Source organism: Mixophyes fleayi, chromosome 12 (genome assembly GCF_038048845.1).
Source record: "Mixophyes fleayi isolate aMixFle1 chromosome 12, aMixFle1.hap1, whole genome shotgun sequence".
In the NCBI taxonomy this organism is placed as follows: Eukaryota; Metazoa; Chordata; class Amphibia; order Anura; family Limnodynastidae; genus Mixophyes; species Mixophyes fleayi.
The window spans coordinates 2,881,101-2,902,281 of record NC_134413.1 but is presented as its reverse complement, the minus strand read 5'-3'; the positions used below and the strand labels follow the sequence as shown (position 1 = coordinate 2,902,281).

Genomic DNA, 21,181 nt, shown 5'->3' with positions numbered 1-21,181 from the left:
TAACCTGATTAGATCCTATGGACTGATTTCAGACTGGTACAGTTACATTGGATCAAATATCATTTGGACTGGTTTTAGAATTGTACAATAGCATTCTCCAACATATCTTAATATTTTAATGAAAATTATACATTGTAGAACTATCTATTTTGAATGCAACTGACTCAATTTATATGGTGTATATGGACTTTAATATATATTTTATTCTATTGCATCTTCTTTACTAAGGATTCTTGTTCTCAATATTACTTTCAATTTCACAGATCAGGGGGTAAATGTATCAAGCTGAGAGTTTTCCGGCGGGTTTGAAAAACCAATCAGATTCTAGCTATCATTTATTTAGTACATTCTACAAAATGACAGTTAGAATCTGATTGGTTGCTATAGGCAACATCTCCACTTTTCAAACACGCCAGAAAATTCTCAGCTTGATACACTTCAAAGCGAAAAGGAAGTCACCAGGTAAATTACCCCATTTAAACCTTATGTTGAAAACAAATTTGTCCCCTCAACATGTTTGTTTGGAAGAGCTCAAGTCTCTCAGATCAGTTGTAACTGTTTATTGGAAGATTCATAGTATCAGATTAACAGCTGCCTCATTAACATGGGGAACTTAATAAACACGCTCTACTATGTATCTCCCCTAATTAATTTATCAACAAATCTGTATACTTATCTACGTCTAATTATAATTTCATTTCCTTTAAAATCTACCAAGATCATTTAAACTGCAGCTTAAAGGAAGGCTGAAAGCCTCATTTTCAAATGGTTTCTGCTTTTGAATCGCTATTTCAGAACTTCAGACTGTAAATGTTCATCTTTCATAAGTACATAAAAAACAAACTTTCTAAACGCAACTTTTTTAACACTTGGAGACTCGGCTTTACTGACAAGTAAATTCACTACTGACTATAAATATAACATCAAATATATGTTATTATGGAGCTAAGTATTATTAGTATTATTACCATTTATTTATATAGCGCCACTAATTCCGCAGCGCTGTACAGAGAACTCACTCACATCAGTCCCTGCCCCATTGGAGCTTACAGTCTAAATTCCCTAACACCCACACACACAGAAGGACACACAGACTAGGGTCAATTTAATAGCAGCCAATTAACCTACTATTATGTTTTTGGAGTGTGGGAGGAAACCAGAGCACCCGGAGGAAACACACACAAACACGTGGAGAACATACAAACTCCTCACAGATAAGGCCATGGTCGGGAATTGAACTCATGACCCCAGTGCTGTATGGCAGAAGTGCTAACCACTGAACCACCATGCGGCCCTAAGTCGTAGACCAACGTTATGTTCAGCAACGTACTGCGCTTCAGATAAGGGTAGAAGGATAAGGACCAGAAGATAAACTGATAGTTCCACAGTGGTAGAAGGTGATGGCACCAGTAATGTTCTGGGAAGCTGGGACTGGGGGCCATAATGGCACAGTGTGAGGCAACTGGTAAACTGGAGGAATGAAGACAATAGGCAGAGAAACCAAAGTGGAGGTAATCTTAGGCCTGGAGGTCTGGGGGTCAGACAGAACCCCGGCAATGACAGAAATGACAGAAGTAGACACCTTGAATATATTTCTCCTTGGTGACACTTTAGTTAGACATGAAGACCAGAGCACAACGGTTTGGGGGCAGGTAATTGCGGGTTGCAGAGCTCCGAAGCCTCTTCAGCCACATTAGTCAGAGTACAGAAAAATAACAACTTGGACAGAGAATTATATGACCTAGGAAAGGAGAGAATAGACTGAGCAGCTAAGTCCTCAATTATTATTAGGTGGACCTTCCAGAAAGCCTGAATTTAGCATCAGGTACAGTAGCACAAAAGGCAACTTTTTACTCACTTTATTTCCATCAACCAAGAAAAATCAGCTGGATGGGTTACAAAAATCAATGTTAATGTAACTGAAGTGAGGAGTGACCTGGTAGGGGGGTAGTACAGCTGAGGAACTGGCAATGATACAGAATATTCTATATAGAAGCAGTGGCTAGTGGATGAGACAGGGCATTGGATGCCAATCTTTGTGCGCTTACATTCAGCAATGCTTCAAATGCAACCAAGAGCCCCAGGAACTGGAGCCGGGACAATCCGAGAGCTGAGGTCACCTGACAACAGGACACACTTACGGGTGATTTATCAAAGGGCGAAAAGCCCAATTGCAGGCAAATGTAGTACTTTGGTTTTGCCCTATACAACAAAGGGTTACTGCTACTGATAGCACTGCTATCGCGGACTACAAACCCTGCCGGCTGAATGTTTTGCCATCTTTTGTCGGTGAATGTTTCTCTATGCTGTTACGTGGGGGACTTTATTCAATAAGTATTGCGGCGGTACTTGTAATATTTTAATGAAGCTTTTTTTTTAAAATGTTTACATTTTTTTAATAATTTAATCTATTTTTAATTATCACTTTTTTTTTAAATAACTGTAATCTGTGCTAGCCTGTGTCGGCCATATTCATGCATGCGCAAATCCGCAAAGACCCACGCTGCAAAGCGGTACGTTAACTCTTTTAGCTCCAGGCCAGGCAAGTGTGTAATGCTCAGCTGCCCGGCAATTTATTTTTGGATAAATTGCGTCAATACAGGATTTGAGCTCGCTGCAATGATTCTAAATATAACCTAACCGGCAGGGGGCTTAGTACCACCTCTAAGGGGCTAGACTAAGGTTTGATAAACATCAGGAGTAGTATAAATAAAGTAATACATAAACAAAAAACAGATATTATTTGGTAGTGCGAGACATTGTAGTGTTCATTTGTGTTCCACTTATTTATCTTGTTGATAGTTTTCTTTTCTAACTGTCGTTAAATGTTATCCCAGAAATCACTCTACAAACAGAGAAAGAACACACCGGATAAATGTCTTCTAGATGTAATTCTTTCTGACTTGCTATGGAAGTGGATACGTTATACCTGCTTGTGTCACACATCTGCTTCATACATAACCAACAAGAAACCTGTGAATAAGCAGATGGATTGTAGGTCAGGGGATCCCATTGGGAAGGAATAACACATCTAACACTGGTTCAGAGAAATTGCTGTGTTAGAACAACATCACATAACTGCAGACGCGTTTGATAACGGTTAAAGATTGATGTCGCAAGTCAATCACACCTCAATTACTAACTTGTCAGGTGTAAAAGGTCAAAGGGAACATGATCATATGTCTTACATGCTCCAGGTGATGATCTAACATTGTGTTTGTGTTATTAAGTATTATTAATAGAGAACATTGCACCCTGGAAGAAGGGGCTCGGTGAGTTAAGATCGTACAGTGTAATTAATAAAATGCCTTCTAGGCTGGCATTGGAATAAGTAAGCACGCAATCTGTATTAATATAAGAGAAATGTATTAGATCATATTTCTCCTGTCCTGAACTGTAAACGAATCACCTACAGCCAATCAGAGAGCTGCGTAGGCGAGTGAGAGAAATTTTGTATTCACTGATACAGCTTCAGGGAGAGTGGAGGGAAACTATCTGTCCTGAACACTGGCGACAATCTGAATAGACTGGAAACAATTATTATAGGGCCTGATTCATTAAGGCACACAAAACTATATTTTTTTCTAGAACGCACGTGTTTCAGGCAGACGCACGTCCGCATTTAACTAACAGCGAATCTGAAGAAATGTCTCTTGTTGAACACAGGTCTAGGTGCGCTCTGTTCTGACAGACCACACACTGCAGGGTACGTACAATACGTGTGTGGATAAGGTCCCAGCAGAAACAAACAGGAAGAGTATTCCATGATTGGCACTTGTTAATAATATAATCATTAATGAAGAATGTACAAAAGTTAGGTTTTTTTTTTTCATTTTTCCCCAACTGCAATAAATGTATCATGATGTTATTAGTGTCTACTGTACATAAAATGTATTTTTACAGTTGCCCCTGATACAAACACATGTTCTAGCTGTATACACAGCCGCCATCACTAGTAATCAGCACTTACACCTGACCTGTAGCTGGTGCAGGTGATATGACAGAAAAACACGTATCTGAGAGATGTCCAAAGCTTGAATCAGACGCTGCTGTGTGAGCTCGAGCTTGGCACATCCTTACTGTAGATTGACTATGTGCATACGCCCATCCCCTCCCCGTTTTGCACCTGAAATTGTAGGCTGTAGTAAGGGTCTTTTGCATCCAAAGATTAATTGGAGGATGCTGCATTCACCGGTTGTGGACATGCGCAGTGTGATTTTACGCAAAATATGGCACATTTCATCACTTATATTCCTTAATGAATCAGACCAATACAGCTAAATCATGAACAAGCCTCCTGCTATGACAGAACCATTGGTGTGATCGCAGGGGAGACCAGGCCAAAGTGGCCCATATAGTTTACACATTTGTCCTTCATATTATTTTAACAACCACACCTGTTGCATAGTTTCTTCTGTATTCAACTTTAAACATATCGGCATTAAGTTATCCATCTTCTGGGCAACTATGAATATTCATTAGTATTAATGTGCGATAACATTATATGTACTGGCAGGGAGCATGGCCACTGGGCTCCTGAGAAGCTTCCTGTGACATCATGCCAGCTCTCAGTACATTGGCTCTTAATAATCACATGAGCTCAGTGTCATAGAAACCTCTGCCTAAACCTGCAATTAATTTAATAAATACCTAAGGCATTTATTCTCAGATGGAGGAGGAAGGTATTTACCTGATTTTCCCTTCAACAATGTAGCTCTCAGTCTGTGGCTTCCTGTATCAGTGTGACAGCAGCCTCACATCTCTACTCTGTGCTGCTGGGGACCCTGCTCCTTCCACTATATAACTCTCAGTCTGTGGCTTCCTGTATCAGTGTGACAGCAGCCTCACATCACTACTCTGTGCTGCTGAGGACCTTGCTCCTTCCACTTTATAACTCTCAGTCTGTGGCTTTCTGTATCAGTGTGACAGCAGCCTCACATCTCTACTCTGTGCTGCTGGGGACCCTGCTCCTTCCACTATATAACTCTCAGTCTGTGGCTTCCCGTATCAGTGTGACAGCAGCCTCACATCACTACTCTGTGCTGCTGGAAGACCCTGCTCCTTCCACTTTATAACTCTCAGTCTGTGGCTTTCTGTATCAGTGTGACAGCAGCCTCACATCACTACTCTGTGCTGCTGGGGACCCTGCTCTTTCCACTATATAACTCTCAGTCTGTGGCTTCCTGCTGCCTCCATTTTCCTCCTCATAACATGTCACTGCCCCTGTCACATGTACCTCTGACCTCACATGAGTAGACCGGTCACTTCCTCCCACAAGAACAACACACTAATCACATGAAGCATTCTGTGCCGCTGTGATGATTTGGCTGCAGGCTCTACTAACTCCACAATCATGCTGGAGGTGAAGAATGAATACAATAAGTGCACAGACCCCAATCAGAAGCAGCGTAAAAATTATCTCATAACTTTCACAAATGTACATGAAAAATTTCAAATCGCTAAAGGAGAGTTCAAGTGACTGGAAACTGTGAGAGAAACACTGTACATAGAGAACAAGGTAGAAAATATTAATGAGTCTAAGACCGGGAGCGAAGAACTTCAGTGAGTGGGAGGAAATTGGCTCACACTACGGAGAGTCTCTGCCATTCATCTAATCATACGATTGCTTCCTGGATACACGACTACAGTAATCTCTACAGTTGTGCACCAGGCCTAATACTGAACTATTGCCGAGGTGAGCAGGAATAAATTATAAGCAATATTTGCTTCAGGAGAGAGGGACAGATCATCTCTGCCGTTACCCATCAATGACATCTCAGCCTATAGAACTGCATAACGAACACAACAAGGACCACTTAGGAACGTGCAACACTGCAGCCTCACAAGTGTGTCATGAGCCTATTTATAACGGGGAGAGTAAACATTTTTTGGAGGCTTCCTATGTTGGATATTAAAAGGTGGTTCTAAAACCAGTTCTAAATGTAGATAGTTTGTGATCAATTTTCAAACTTTAAACAGATTAAAAATATTGAGCTGAATTCAAGCAACAGATTTGAACAAGTTCAACCTTAAATGGTTACATTGTACAGTGTTTAAAAAGTTCTTCCTTGCGAACAGCTAATCCTAAACTTGAATTTGAACCCCATGAAGCAAAATGCCCCGATCCTTACATTAGACCAGTGTTGGCTAACCTGTGACACTCCAGGTGAAACTACAAGTCCCAGCATACCCTTCCAGCAATAAGCTGCTTTATTTTGGCAAAGCATGCTGGGTCTTGTAGTTTCACAACACCAGGTTAACCAACACTGCATTAGACAGTGGAGACTTTTGTAAACTTCGCAAACCTAGATCCATTCTCTTTCCGTACAAATGGACACGATTGCGTAAAACTACACGTCTGATGTCACATAATGATGTCACATGTGCGTCGCACTGGCTGATTTTTTGTTTCTTGTAAAAGACTCTTGCTGTGTTTTTAAAATGGCAAAAATTAGTATTAGCCCATCCCTAGAACGATGTTGCCAACATTGCGTGTGGAAAAAAAATATTATTATATTTTATAAACTAAAAAAAACCCGGATGCTTACAAACTCGTCAGACGTTTCAGCCACAGTAATGATATTCATCTATTATCTTTTAAGTTTCTACAGTGCTCATTCCTAGCACACAATGACTTCTAAGAGATAATGTAAAGAGATAACAATTATTTAAACACGCTCAGCATGCAGTTTAAATACATTAACAAGTAACATTAGATCGATACCATGTGCTTCTCTCATCTGCCTAATTTCCAGAATATTGCTTTTTTTTGTATTCTCTAATTACATCTCTCCAAGATTAATAAGAGCGGGGAAAGATTGTGTCTCGAGAATAACGTCAAAAGGAAAAAAAGGGAAAGCTAGCGACACATTTTATTTCCTATACACAGCTTTGTTGTTTTTTTTTGTGCTGTATCTTTTATTTTCGTGCTTGTTGCTCTGTTTCTCTTATCGGAATGGGAATCTTTGCCTCGCGGCCTCAAATTAGTTTAACACGAGGAACAAAATATTGCTCTAGTAATTTCTTTTTTTCTTCCTGTCTGGAAATGTTGAGACTGCAAATGAAGGATTTGGAGATAGAGAACGCGTGATAGTCGCTGACCCGCGCCAGGGCCTCAGTCGTTAATTGGTCTTTGCGTCTCTGTGATCTGTAACCAACTATTACACGGTCGCCAACCAGCGCAACCAGCGTCCGGGCTCTTTATCCGAGCTTGCATTATTTTTAATGGAGCCTCTTAAAACTCTGACTTTTATTAGGTAAAACAAATGCCCTTGTAAAAGCAGCTATTACGCTCTTCATTTAGCCGATTAAATTAGAAGGTTTCTTGTATTTTTTTTTATCTGAGTAATCAATTTTCTCTCAATGATGTCATGAAGCTTATGCTGCCGAAATGACAATGGTGCAGTTACACCGTCATTTTTAATGTTTTTTGAACACGAAAATAATGTTTTAAGTTTGCATTGAAAACGTCAATCTTTTTCTTACCCCTTTTAAAAACAAAACGCATCAAAGGTTAATTATTAAATGCAAAATACACGGGTGTACTCACACGTTCCGCTTCTAGGAACCTTCTCCGTACAAGCGATTTGCGCTACCCTCCGCACGTTTGCAGGCCAGGTGGGAATACGAATAATTGAAAAAGTAAAAAGCCACCACAGACTCCAGAAAATATTTACTTTTGAACCAAACTTTAATTCATTTTGACTTTCACATTTTTCTCATCCAATTCCGCTTGTCGGAGGCTCAGTCAAGCAATGAACATCAGACGACTTCAGGACTTTCTTTATTTCTTGTGACACATTAGACATTTTTAATGCACAAATACAAATTTGGGAACCTTGTGGTACCTGTCATCTAACTGCACTGAGTTCTGTACTTACCCATATAAAACAACAGTGGCATAAATATAATCACATGAAGTCACTCAGCATTTATTCATCTAATGACCTTATTATGAAGTAATTATATATTATTATGTACACACACGTGAAATGCTTTGGGGCTTTTATTTAGGGTGAAAGTCTTTTTTCCACTCACCTAGTGAACTATGATACTTTGATACTTTTGATACTTTTTGTTAGTATAGCAATATCTATGAGAATATGATTACATATTACATGCTTTAATAAATGGTTCATGGTGTTGAATTAACTTAGTTGTCAGATCAGCGATGATTACCTAAGAAATCATGGGTTAATTGCTGGATACTTTGAAAGTTCATCCATCCCACCACTAAGCTCTTCACATAGACAGTCCAGGTTCTTGTTCTGTGACCGATCAGAAATATATGGACAGGAAAAGTAAAGTTGTTTTTTTTTTCCATAGAATTATGTTACTCTCAGAATATACAGCACAGGATCCCTGTTTTAGAAAGACCATATTTGCAGCCTCCAGTTATACAGGTACGTCTGTAGGGAAAGGCATTAATAATGGAATTTAATGTGTTTTTTATGTTTACAATCACTGTGAATCCATGTGCAGGGCTGATTGCTCAATATGTCTGAAACTTCGTTAAGTCTGCATTTAAAGTGAACCTGTCACTTACACTCAACTGTACATTATACAGAGATGGAAACAGACAATACATAATTAAACTTATGTTTGTAATGCATTTGGATGTAGCGCACTATCATCATCATCATCAGCAGCAGCAGCTATTTATATAGCGTTACTAATTCCGCAGCGCTGTACAGAGAACTCATTCACATCACATCAGTCCCTGCCCTATTGGAGCTTACAGTCTAAATTCTCTAACACACACAGACAGACAGACTAAGGTCAGTTTGATAGCAGCCAATTAACCTACTAGTATGTTTTTTGGAGTGTGGGAGGAAACCCACGCAAACACGGGGAGAACATACAAACTCCTCACAGATAAGGCCATGGACGGGAATTGAACTCATGACCCCAGTGCTGTGAGGCAGAAGTGCTAACCACTGAGCCACCATGCTGCACTATCATTATTTTGTGTTGCTAACTTCATTGTTGCTCCTCAACATTTTTAGTTTGGTATTGGAGCCTCTAAGGTTCCCTTAGTTTGGTGTAATACATATATGGAGCTATTTTGGCTTATAAAATAGGGTTTAGGGGGGCTAGTCCCAATTTGAGGATACTTCTGACTGTGTATCAGGAAGTTTGTCCCAATTCTATATACGATATGGACATCATATGGGCGCCCAATCAATGCCATTGAAGGGGTTTTGGGAAAGGGGCTGGGGGTAGGCCAGCATTTTGGTAGCACTGAGCACGCCCCTTGGGGGATGTGTCACACCCCAAAGTGACATGGCCACACCCCGTGTAGCGGGACCACGCCCTCTCTTTGCGCACAATGTCCCAATTCAAATAACCTTAAAGTTGGGTGGTTTGTAATTCATGTAAAAATAATATAAAATATGTATATATCAGTTAACATTTATTCAACATATTCATCGGCTTATCTACTAGTATAATTCAATGGATAGATTTACATGAAATTATCATCTTATTGTATAATTTTGGGCTATAATAAGTTTAACCTTGAATATCTGGTCTATCATAAAATCGACCTGTCCTGCAATGTCAGTTGTAAATAGTTATAGTATCTGAGATTTCGACATAAAAAGCAGATGTCTGTTGTTACATTTCCTATTCGGTGTTACTTAGGCTAGATACACACTACAGTTTTTTCACCCGATCATCGGGCCAATCACACGATAAATGATGATATCACATTAGTGTGTATGATCCCATTATTATGTTTAATCATTCCAAAGCTCATCATATCCTTTGATTTGATTTCAATGGACTAAAAAGCTCTATAAATGATTGAACAATGTCATTCCAATTCTGCAGTGTGTCTGAAATTATCTGTAATTTGTACCAAGACTTAGTGTCTGAAATGCATATTGATCAATGAAGAGAAGACTTTTGTACATATAACTGATAGATCTTCACTCTCAATAAAATCTTAAAACTCTCAAATGTACTCTCTAGGTGCTAAATGATGAATTAAACCAAATATATGTTGGTACATATATAAAAGATTTGTAAAACATCTGTCCAAGTTGACTGCAAGGTGCTAGTAGCCAATCAAAATACTAAATAAAATATGTAGTTTAAATCAATGTTACAAATATGTATTTGACAATAAATTAAATGCTGCTAGTGGGACTTCCGCATCAGAGAATTGTTTTATCCTCATTAATAATCTGCACAAATGGGCCATCCGTAAGATCAATTAGAGATATTATACAAACTGTGCAAAAAGAATTTTATGTTAATGAGACCTCAGTTCATATGGAACACAGAATACTAGGGGCTAACATATTTTTTACATTATTGGCTTTTTTAAAACTCTGAATTAAAGTTAAATAAAGATGAAGTATTTCTTAGTTATCTTTTTAATAATATTATATCTCTTAAGTTTAGAAATAAAACTACTGACTTGTTATATGTTACCTAATTGGTCTTATGGGGATTTTCTAGAAGACGGTTTGTCCTCAAATACTTCCTTATACAGATCTGTGGATTCCATTTTCTGTTCAAAAGCCAGTAACATCTGATTTTCCTGTTTCAAAAACTACTGATCTGATGTACAATTATTCCTAAGTCTCCTACGCCGGCCATCCAGAATGATTCTCATCCAAGGTTTATAATGATGGCTTTTAAAATAAAGATCATCATTAAAACCAAATGGTTTTTGATAAGACTGTGTAAAAATTTTCTTTATTACTAATCGAGAAGGTGAAATCCGAAATATATATAGGTGAGGGGTGAATTTCAAATGACTAGTGACTACATTATGTATAGAGTGTAAATACCCACCCCAAATAATATGAAGATCATCAATATAATGCCCACAGAACACCAAGGGGTAAAAGTATCAAGCTGAGAGTTTTTCGGAGGGTTTGAAAAACCAATCAGATTCTAGCTATCATTTATTTAGTACATTCTACAAAATGACAGCTAGAATCTGATTGGTTGCTATTGGTAACATCTCCACTTTTCAAACCCGCCGGAAAACTCTCAGCTTGATACATTTACCCTCAAGTCTGCTCCGCATGGTCCATTCCATATAAACTCTTATACTCCCTTGAGAGATTAGCAAAGCTTGGGGCAAACATTGCACCCATAGCTGTCCCATGAATTTGTAAATAAAATTAGTGATTAAAAAAAAAGTCCCATCATTCCCAATAAAGAATGTCTTAATTACGTGCTATATTTGTTTATAGTATATGAATAACTCTTGTCAATAAGTAATAACTATCTTTCTATTAATGTTTAATAGTTTTTCTGTTTTATTATCTTTTATGTGGGATCTCAGAGAGACAACATGGGTTTGTAAAAAGCAATTGACATAATAAGAAAGATTAGAGGTAAGACATCCAAACCAGAGATAATGGGAGTGATAAGTCTCTTGTGTAGTTTAGGTAGTTGATACTAAGTAGGTGTTGTACGATTGGAAACAGATTTGAAGTGTCGCTCTTGTTTGGATATCACCCATACGACCAGTGCAGACTTCAGCCAATATTTAAGTTGTGCCTGAAATTGCAAAGTGATAATAAAATGTAAAAATAAGTATCACCAATTTGAATTTTGGCTACAGATAAGTATTCCAGCTTACTTTGTATATTAATCAAATTTCGCAAAGACAATGCCGTGTCAATCATCACTATCAGTTCATAGTTACACCAGCCCTGTAGCTGGTTCAAGTGATACGGCTGAAACCAGGCTTACAACTAGGACTTGAAACGGCCACATGTGCATGAGCAAGCCATGGGCACGCCCTTACTGTACATTGCCTATGGCGATCCGCCTCTTTCTGCCCCATTCTGCCATTCATGTCGTAGGCTTTCGTAAATGTAATTTGTTTTCGGAAATGAATTGCAAGCGATTGCGTTCATTGGTGTAAGGTCTGGTTACAAGCATGCGCAGAGCTGTTTCACGCAAGGTACAGCACACAAACGGACTTACATCTGAACATATACATATATATATATATATATATATATATATATATATATATATATATGTACATATGTTGTAGATCTCTCATATAGCCGGTCTCATTCAGCCGCGCCAGAATGATCAATTAAAGACCTTATTTCGAGCAAAACAGTATAACTGTCATGATTCTCAATTAAAATAATGCTCAGACAACACTAGATTTTCTCTCATCAAGCGCTGTGTTCTGCTCATATGTCTGTAGGGTAACTGAAGCGGTAATGTTATGTCTGTGGCCATCTTGTTCAGGCTTTGATTGGTTCGCTAATTTCTAGGTGCTCACAGACGTTGGATTTGAGCCACCAGATAAATAATGAGAGAGGACCGGGCATTTGGATAAATCACAAAGAAACTGTTCTGGATAGAAGAGAACTTTTAGGATACATATCAGACCAGGAACTGCATCAACATGGGTCCTGTCACCTCAGCAGTCCGCTCACTCACCCCACCTAATCATTTTTATAATGTATTTTTCTTTTTCTTGTTTAAATATCAAACGATAAAGAAATGAGAGAACCATTCAAATCTGCATTTTGATATTACTAATGAGATTCACCATAGAGATGAGCTGATTGTTTGAACTTTGCTTTGCTGGAATATTTGGACTGGAATTCCCAAATTTGTTACATATGTTTTAGCAAACAAGAAATGAATGTATTTCTGGTCTAAAGGGCAGTTTAGAAAGGTACGTGTTAGGAGGCGTCGTGGTCCAATTACCGTCATATATAACAAATGTGTTTTTGTCAATATTTCTTAAGAATATTTTCTTTTTACATCAGAAATGAACACACATTGTTCTCTTTGCTTCTTTCCATATCGTTATATGGATGTGGTCTGTTATTCTCTTTAGCTTACAAGTCATTACAATAATGATTTTTAATCTATCGATTAATTCACTAAAATAAGTAACTGGTAATATGGAAAGTTTTTCTTGCAATGAAACAAAGGAACTTGTACTTCCTAAACTTGCCAAAGAATTTTGTAGATCTACTTGTAGAGTATGGGTGACCGACAGTTAACACACTGATATACAGAGCCCGATTAATTGTTATAGTTGCTCCTCATTGCAAACACATGTTCTAGCTGTATACACAGCCGTCATCACTAGTAATCAGCACTTACACCTGTCCTGTAGCTGGTGCAAGTGATACAACAGAAGATCACGTACCTGAGAGATGCCCAAATGCACAAAGCTTGAATCGGACGCTGCTGAGTGCACTCAAGCTTGGACACACACTTACTGTACATCTACTACGGGCGTACACCCAGTACCTTCCCCGTACCACCCATGATATTGTAGGCTGTAGTAACTGTCCTTTGCTCTCAAAGACTAATTTGAAATTCTATGCCTTTATTGGAGTATAATCCATTTCTGGACATGTACAGAACGATTTTGCGCAGAATGCGGCACGTAATGATATTTACGTTCCTTAATGAATCAGGCTCACAGTTGCTAAGAAAAAGCCTTGAAAATACAATCTAAGATCTGAAGAGTCTTTGCCTAACTCAAAGTAGTTTCGGACTTGTCTTCTGTCCGCTTCACAAAGACTTGTGTGTCAGAACTAAATGAATTCATTTAGGTCTCACTGGTAATTTATTTATTTTCTTAGGAGTCACCCCATCTCCAAAGGGTGTCCCCCCAGGGAAAAGGACACAATCCATCAACAGAACTGACATCTGTTGGTCAAAGCACCTGAATGCGCCCTCATTTAAATCACCCGTCTGATTATTCCCTTTGATATTTTTGCTTTGTCCTCCACAGCATGGAGAGTCCACCAGGATTTAAAGGTTATTTATTTTTCATAAAAATGAGACCATAATTTAATATCCCATCATTAAAACGTCATGATTGACATTTCCCTCTCTAAGTGAACAAAAGGCAAAAAAGCTGAATGAACCTGTTGCTCAGCCAATAGACACGAAACGATAGTCTGTAAATGTAACAAGGATTTTAAAAATAAAACATATATGTTACCAAAACATTTATGATTAGTGTCATGAATATGATAACATTGAAAGGGACAAATATATAATTTTGCAACATTTTGATTAAGGTGTTTACAATGTTTTTTCTTCAAGAAAATCGATGAGGTCTTGAAGGGGAAGTTCAGTGATTCTCTGGGTACATATGATAAGATTTTACAAGCCATGCTAGACCGTCCTCAGGTGACCAAGACGAAATGAGGAATATATTGAAACAGCGTCAGGATGACATTTTTCTCCCAGCTTCTCCAGCTCACCTGCCGCTGCAGATGTCAAATGATTTATTGCAAACTTCTGCCTGGGGGACTGTGGCACGGCGGCGTCCTGACTCTGTACTTCTGGAAACAGCTGATAATTTTACACCGCAATTTTATTTTTTTGTGAGTTCTAGAAACTGCCTTCGCTGTTTGGGGCAGGGTCCGTTTAATCGTACACAAGTCTCCTGGCTGTTTGCTTTGCTTACTAATTAAACAAATGATTAAGGTTTCCAATTTACCATGGAGCAGACCAAGGCTGAGGACCAAACAAGTTCCCAGACAGTTGTAATGTTGACAGTAGATCCAGACTGATACATTTAATTACAGGTCATGGTTAGTTATATTAGGAAGATTCGCAAATAAGAGGTCATACAGCTGTTTCTTCCCTCAGGACAGATTACAGTCTAAATTCCATAACAAACACACACAGATGGAGAGACTGGGGTCAAATTGATAGCAGCCAATTAACCTACCAGTATGTTTTTGGAGTGTGGGAGGAAACCGGAGCACCCGGAGGAAACCCACGCAAACACGGGGAGAACATACAAACTACTCACAGATAAGGTCATGCTCGGGAATCAAACTCATGACCCCAGCGCTGTGAGGCAGAACTTATGACCACTGAGCCACCGTGCTGCCCATATACACCAGGTGAGCGCATTTTCTCACCTTCCTTTCATACATTGCAACAGTTATTTTGTTGCAACGTTACACTTCTGAAAAACTCTCTCTGTATCTGACACTATATAGCTTCAAAACTGGATTATGTAGCAAAGAAAATATTCTAATTAATCAAAAGAAAATGTTTGTTTCATGGTGGCATATAGCAATAACAATAATAACATTAATACATCTTATATTCATTATAAATTATTAACATCATCAGCCATATACACAGGTAAAGGACTTAAAGAGAGTGATAAAAAAAATGAAAGTGTTCCAGTCACTAACATTAGTCCAACCTAATTGTAATGTGCAAATATCAATACATACATTGCTTCTCTTCTTTTATATCACCAACAGCTAGATTTTCTGCACAACCATGCATTAAAATATATTAATTAATCTTTATAACACCACTCTTACTATAACAGCCTTTATTGACCTGTAAATTAATCTGGTGGCTATAAAACACAAGCTCGATATGCACATTGGCTATAAAACGGTGCCCTGTTGGTGTGAATTGATGGTCCTGCGATGATAGCCTCATGTGATCCCTTTGAGCCAATCAGGATCCTTTCTTGAAAGCTGGCAAACTTTCTACAGTTTGGTGATGTCACAGGAAGCTCACACTCTCGTTAATACTCATCCATGTTTCATATCTCCCAACTGTCCTGAACTAATTGGAACAGTCCCAATTTTAATCTCTGTCCATCCATCCCGTTTGGGGGCAGCTTTGTTCTGTATGCTGTTGTTCCCAATTTTAAAGCGCTATGGAATTGCTGGCGCTATATAAATAAATGTTGATGTTGATGATGATGCTGCTTCTTGGTGAGCGTGAGGGGAGCACAGGGCATCCTAATGCGTTAGAACGCTAAGCATGTGGCCACACCCCCTTGTGATATGGCCACGCCTCTTCCTATTCTCAGAGCTCCAAAGCTGAGGGTGATATTAACACTTCTTTAGAAGTTGATAACTTCATGCTGGTTTGTGAAAAGGTGAATGTAGAAGAAACGATACAAATGATACACAGTAAATGTAACACATGTTTATACATATGGGTTTAATGTGTGTTTGTGGCAGGTGCTCTTTAATTCTCCTCTCCCCTTTCCCAGACGTCTCTGCGCCGGCAGTTACAAGCTTTGATAAATGAGGTGCAAATGATCTCTGCCATTCATATTCCTTTGTTGATGTGTTATTTTTTTCATTATGAATCAAATTCTCCAGAGACTTTTTTTAATTATTATGTTGCTTTGAAATCCTGCTCCTCTTAATCTGATTGGTTTTGTACTTTTGACTGTGGAATGAGGCTTTTTTTTTATTCCCGCCTGTCTGTAATTCCCAACAATATGGCCCTTTCCAGGCAACTCTAATTAAGACAATTTATTCATGATAAGACGCACAAGAAAATAACAGACGTAGGAAGAAGAAACTCAGAACAAAGACGTATTTCCCCCTGTGAATAATATTTTAGAAGCTTTTTTCCCCGTTATTAAAAAAACAAACAAACAAGATTTTATAGACATATAATGTTTGTTTATTTACAAACTGATTTATGGCAAGTTTAAAACATTGAGATTTCTTAAAGCCCCGTGGACTGCATATTAATGCTAATGCTAAGGAAAGTAGAAGAACCCACACACATATATATATATATATATATATATATATATATATATATATATATATATATATATATATATATATATATATACAGAATGGGTAAAAAACAAAAACACAAAACAGAATGAATCACAGACACATAAATAGTGAATTTGTGATAAATCGGTTCATGTGAAGTCGACCTATAGTTGCTGTTCTGAACGCTGTGGACATATTACAGACCTGGATTATTGGTCTTTTGCCAACAAGCTCAGGGACCGCAGCGAGGATACAGAATGTTCTGGGACTGATAGAAACGTTATCACCAGGGGCCGACTAGCACAATGTTCGCCCTGGGGGTGAGACCGTCTCAGCTGCCTATTAGGAACATTTTAAAGGGAAAAGCCCAGGATAGCCCATTATGAAACCGGCCTGGGGGACAGATACCCCCCTCGCAGCCCATCCGGCCCCTGTTTAACACCAAGTGAAAGGGGTTCTCTACTTTTGGACAAATCCTGTTTAATAAAATATGTTCTCCTCATTGAGCAAATACAGGGGCTCAAGCGCCTCTGCCTGTAACGACACTCAGCGGTTTAAGTAGTCATTTAGAAGTGATACATATTATATATATAAAATGTAAGTGACTGGAATGTGATAGTTTTACAATGTAGCAGTAGGAGAAGTGGAGGTGTGACATACCCCGTATACCCCCACTTTCACCACTGTATGTAAATGTGTGTGTATATATATATATATATATATATATATAATGTAAGTGACTGGAATGTGATAGTGTTACAATGTAGCAGTAGGAGAAGTGAAGGTATGACATACCCCTTATACCCCCCTCCCCCCTTTCACCATTGACAACACTGCAATTCGTAGATGTGTGTTACAATCTGTTCAATCCTCTTCAATAGAACTCTGAGGAGCTGAGTTTCTTCAGATCCGCTTGTACTTTCGTGCAATTTACGTCTTTTTTTTCCAGTAGTAAATTTGATTCTTTTGCAAAATTCAACTGCATTGGACAGCTTAATGGGTGACATCCGTGGAAGTACATGGGTCGTAAATTGGGCTCAGTAATTTCACCCAGGAAATCTTAGGATCATCTTGGTCAAACAAAGATTTGACCACTATGATGTCGCCTCTTCTTAGGACACATGGGGACAGAGATAAAGTCCATATAGGGTCTCTCCAGGCTTTTGTATTACATAATCTAATGGTGGGTCCCCCGTTATATTGAGCCCCGTTCATAATACCGCATTTTTACCATCACAGCCCTGATTTAAAAGATATATTATGAATGTTACTTAGTTCCAATTTAATGACCGGCTATAATGTGCAATAGTTCCTGAATCATCACCTGTAGGTAGTATCGGCTCTCACCGGCCCCGAGAGGAATGTATTGGTAATGCCTCCCTCATCCTCGTGGCACAGTGCCTCCAAGTCTACGCAAACCTGTGGGTCTTCTTCTACCACGTGATGACCCAGAAGACCCCTTGTACCATGAATAAATGACACCCACAAACTAGAGGTTACTGTGAAAACCTCCTGGGTATGTGTATTAAAGAGCAAAGGGATCTGGATACTAAAGGTAATGATTATTGAACAGATTCAAAGTATACAATAGAATAAAGGATGACAATTAGAAATTAGTAATAATCAAAGATAGTTTCAATCGATGTAATATTTGATTGAGTTGAGTAGACAATGAGCTCCTACAATCTTACCACACTGCAGTATAGATGGATGGGGTATAACGTACCCATCACAATTGAGTCATACAGATCTGAGTCCACTATAAGTTGGCAATAAAAGTACAACGCACAGAACCTGGGCAGGTGAAGGTGGGCACCGGTGGTGGCGTTTAGGGTGGTAACCTGGGTTATATGTGATCCAGATGATGAGCTGTGTGATGTGGATGACACAGATCAGTGCAAGGCTTATACCCCAAGATTTAAGAAAATGATTGGGGATAATGAGCGGCGAGATAAGTTACAGATCTCAATGTCAAAAATAGATAAACAACTTATATATAATACAGGAGTTGGAGTTATGGGCCAATCAAAGTATAACCTAACTGAGTTGCTCCAGTTGGATATATATCCCAGACATTGTGCATTATATTCTGCTTATCTGATTCCGCGTAGGAGGGAATTTTTTTTTTTTTTTTTAATGGCGCCCAGTATTCACCAGCATTTTCTTGCTTGCAGCCCTTCTCTGGTCACCTGCACTTCACCCAGGTCTGGAGACGCCCTCTCAGATCATGGACTGGCATTAAAGACCCTGCAGATTCACTGCTCACTAGGCTCCCCAGGGCTCTATCTGACCCGGTCTGCACTAATCTCTCCTCGCAGCAGTAACAGCGCCTCTCCCGCTGCCACAACACTCCGCAATTCTCTCTGTCTCAGCACAGGGGTGTACGGGTGCGGATACGGAGACTTCCCCTGTTGTCTCCAAACAGCTTCTCACAAGCCCCCAGGGGCTCTGGAGCACTTCTACAACTCTCCACAATGGCGTCCCTACCATGGCCAACTGTGTCCTTGTCTTGATGCCACCCTCCTCCCTGAACTCTCCTCTTGTTCCTGCTGCTCGTGCAGGGGCAAACGCAGGATTTGTAGAGGGGGAGTTTCCACACCACACCACCAGTGGGCGTGACCAGCATGCATGGGGGTGTGGCTATAATATTAGACAGTGCTTGGCTGCTCTCCAACTCTTCCTATCCCCATAATATACATGGGCAATGCTACATGCACTACTGTTAGGTGCACGCAGCTCTCCCTTTTCAAGCAGAGCCGTGTGAAGCGGGGGAAGGGTCCAGCCACCTCAATTATACAGTGCCCTAGGCTTGGGGGGGGGGGGGTTCCAGGCACTAGGAAACCCCCCTCGGTTTGCCTATGTCGTGGTCTATTTTTCTTATCTCCTCTCTGGTGCTCTTTAGCATTTAGAAACTATGACGTCTGTCAAAGCGCTGACGGGCAGGGTGCCCACATTTTTGTGCATGCCACATTCACTGTTTACTTTATTCAATCTGTTAAATTTAGCAAATAAATGTAAAAAAAAAAAGAGATATTCCGGATTAATGACTCCATTTGCTAAGTTGCATTCCTAGGTCAAATATGATGGCTCTAGATAAAATAAACATATTTTGGATGTAAATATATATATATATATATATATATATATATATATATATATATATATATATATATATATATATATATATATATATATAAAAATATATATATATATATATAAATATATATATATCTATATATATATATATATATATATATATATATATATATATATATATATATATATATATATGAGTTACAGCTATTCTATGCATTGCAGGTTATTTAGCCAGCACAGAAAAGGCAGAAAATCATGTTTAGTGTCCAGATGATGTGGAAGGTTTCCGAAAGTGACAGCTTTTTAATGGAGCCGCGCAGACTTCTCCTAGGAAATAATGTCATCCTGATCTTCCTAAACCTTGCGGATCTCTTCTGAGGAATGTTTCTTAGCTCTCAATGTCAGAGCCTTGATCCTGTCAGCTCTAATTTACATTCCCGCCAGCCTTAGCATCAGATAGAAATCTGCTTATAATGAGGAATATGATTACAGATCATCTGTCAGTGTTATTTTTACACTGAGGCTCTTGTGTGATGAACCAGTCTTTATTATTACCCAGAAGCCCACGGGGTACCATTCAAATAAGACGTAACAAAGGGTCGCTTAAGCATAATCGCTGCAGTTGGAAATTAGTTCACTTTATACTTTATATTTTTCTTCTAATTGCAGAGGTGCCTGTAGTGAGCGGTAAATAGAGTATACTTTAATGTGACTTTCTGTCATGGCAGAATTATTAACGGCATTGAGAACAATCAGCATTTGCGTCGTTTTATGCTGCGTTCGGATAATACAACTCAGCCCACTCACCTACAGCACTTAATACGAAGTTGTAAGTGTATTTACTGCTGGAACAGTCGTCTACAGGCCTGGTACATTCTCAGTGTGTGTTCTAGCTGAACATAATGTCCTTAGCTGCCTATTTTGAAAGAATGATGATTTTTAGATAATGCACTTGCTGTTTCCTTCATTTTTTCATGAGCGATTGGATTAAATGTCAAGACGTTGTAATTGTCATCTCTGCCTGTAGGTGGCAGCAAACTTACATCACTTGTATATGCAAAAATGTTTTCTTCATTTACTGCAGGTTCAGTTGTTGTCCCCCTTATTATTTTTAATTAAAAACAATACACAGCTTGATCTCACTGCCCGGCTAATTGAGAATGGCAAAGGACAGGATACAGTTAATGTTTCTGGAAGACTAAAAACTTACACCTTTCAGTCTGGAGAATAAACATTGCTTCATTTGTTCGACCTGGATGTAGCTATTTAGGGAATATACTACTGTACGTTACCCTCACAGCTCTTTTAATTGAGTCTTAAATAAATGATAAGTCCCATTCGACCTCTGCCACGGTCAGTAGCAAATACATTTTACATTGGGTCCAGGATCTCAAGTTAGACGATCCCATTTTGCCTACTTTTTGTTTGCATGGTAATTCATTAAATTGTTAAAAGTTAAAGCACCACATGGAAGTAGTTTGAGTATATTTTAAGCATGTATCTTTTACATAGTTTTTCTTAGCGGTCCTACTGCAAATCATTACCTTCTTTTCAAAATCTCT

The 21,181-nt window shown here is 38.9% G+C and overlaps 1 long non-coding RNA gene across 2 annotated transcripts in view; it reads right to left on the bottom strand.

Annotated features, from left to right (window-relative positions):
* Positions 1–21,181, bottom strand: part of LOC142108720 (uncharacterized) — a 95,151-nt gene that overhangs the window by 36,101 nt on the left and 37,869 nt on the right. For both annotated transcript variants that reach the window (XR_012680206.1, XR_012680205.1), the window contains exon 2: positions 11,370–11,520. This is a non-coding gene — a long non-coding RNA (uncharacterized LOC142108720). The remainder of the gene's footprint in view (positions 1–11,369; positions 11,521–21,181) is intronic.